Below are 2,212 nucleotides of genomic sequence, written 5' to 3' on the forward strand. Positions count from 1 at the left end.
CAGGTGGTCCATTTACCATCTGAGCCTTCATAGAAAGTAAAGCTGGCTCAGACCCTTTTTGTAGGCAGCGTCCATGTTGGCAGACCACTCCAACTTGTGATCCAGATGAACTCCCAGATACTTAAAGGATGTGACTATTTCAACATCATTCCCACCAGTGCAGACGGAGAAGGGATCTGTTTCTGCCAAAGTGCACCACCAGCACCTTTGTTTTGGCCACAGTCAGTTTCAGGTGATTCTCCTCACACCACCTCACGAACCGGCCAATCAGCCCTCTGTATTCCTCTTCCCTTCCCATTCCCTCTTTAATCCAGGATCTCAACCAGTTTGTTATGTTCTCTCTTATAACTTAACTGGTAAAGTAACAACACCTGTTTGGTTGTTAGAAACTTACTTTATTAACCTTGTTGTGGAAAGGCACAGGCATATCAATGCGCACATACACCACACTTGGTGTTCTTTACTTTACACAGAAAGTAGTACCACAAAAATATAATCTGATTTTACATAACAGCTCCTCCCATCCAGCTTTGATGAACATAAGTATCAAACAACCGAGATATTTTCAGGTAAACGCCGTAACCCAATAATTGTACTTAAACTGAAATATGACACCTACTCAGTGATTTACAACATAGAGGTAGGTTGTTCCCTCTTAAACATTTTAACTGCTTTCCTTACAAAATGAAGTGGAAACCTATAAGTTCAGTAAGTAAACTTACGTTTGAAAAGTGGTTAATCAGTTAAGTCATGATGAGGTGAAAGGAGTGGTTTTTCATTTTTGAGAAATACTGATGTCATCAAGAGGATCTGAGGATCTGGAAGAGAAGTAAGAGTAAAAGCCAGGAGATGGCAGTAGTGCAACATCTTTGGATGCAAGCTGCTGTTAAAAATGACAGAAGAAGAAGTTTGCTTGATCGTTCCTCAGCTCGTCTGTGTGAAGCTGAGTGTAAAGAGGCTCCTGCTGTTAGAGAAACACTCTGACTGTTTCACAGAGTCAGACATGTTCAGACTGAATTTCAGTCAGAAACTCAGCATCACATTGATGAAGCTGCAGATTAATTGTGGTTAATTTCTGATTAATTTCTTTGCTGCCAGCTGAAATTTAAATGTAATTTAAAAGAAGGATTCAAGGTTATTGGGTTTGTTGAACCCAAAGATATCACATGAACGTATATGAATTGATGTTGATGTTGATGTTGATTGTGATTGGGTTTTATTTCTTCAGTGGTTGTAGTGTTTTAATATTTAGTCATTTTCCCATTATTGTAATTGTGTATAAAGTTTAATTTGAATGAAATTTACACTCAAATGCTTTCAGTGTTGCTGTGCTGAGTGTTTGTTAACATTTGTATGGAAGACACATAAAGACACGTGACTAAAGAAATCTGTGCTATAGTGACTTTTTAAATAAATAGTAGAAAACAAAACAGATGTTGAATTCTTTAGATAATTTTCTAGAAATCTTTTTCTTTCTAAACAGAATTCAGAATATTGATGTTTGAGATGGAAGGTGTTTCTACAGGATCCTGATGGACACTCAAAGCTTTTATAAAATGTTCTCATTAGTTGTTTACAGCAGAATATCAATGTATGTGAACCAAAACAAAAAATAAAGAAAGAAAAAAAAGGAGGGCGTGTTGTTCAGGAACTACAGACTGTAGCTCAGCAGGTAGAATTACTAACTGGAAGGTTGGAGGTTTGATCCCTGGCTGCTCCAGTCTGCACGCCACGGTATCCTTGGGCAAGATATGGAACCCTGACTTCCTCCCCGATGCATCCCTCATAGTGTCATTGTTAGAAAAAGAAGTGCTTGTGTGAATGAAGCACGCTGTATAAAATGCTTTGACTGCTCATATTGAAAAGCAGCTCATAAGAACTGGTTCATTTTCCAGATAATTCTACTATTAAGACAACAGACATTTGGGAGGCTTTCTCTGAGAGTAACACTGAAAGTCTTGCTGCTCCTCCACAAAATGAACTCTTCAGTTTAGATTTGATTACAGACACAGCTCAGCTAAACACAACTCAAACTAATCTACACTATTTTTCTTTATTATGCAGCATTTTTATAACTATTTCCAGATGTTTCTAAAGATGAAAACAGAATTAAACTCCAGCCTGATGCGTTTCTGAGGTTCCTGACTCTGACCGTCCCTCAAACGCTTCTCTGGGCGTTTCCTTCCGTCGCTTTTACTTTCGCTTTCGTGAA

Source organism: Diplotaxodon limnothrissa, linkage group LG3, assembly GCF_057381915.1.
Source record: "Diplotaxodon limnothrissa isolate DT_005_m linkage group LG3, D_limnothrissa_male_GT1.1, whole genome shotgun sequence".
Classification (NCBI taxonomy): domain Eukaryota; kingdom Metazoa; phylum Chordata; class Actinopteri; order Cichliformes; family Cichlidae; genus Diplotaxodon; species Diplotaxodon limnothrissa.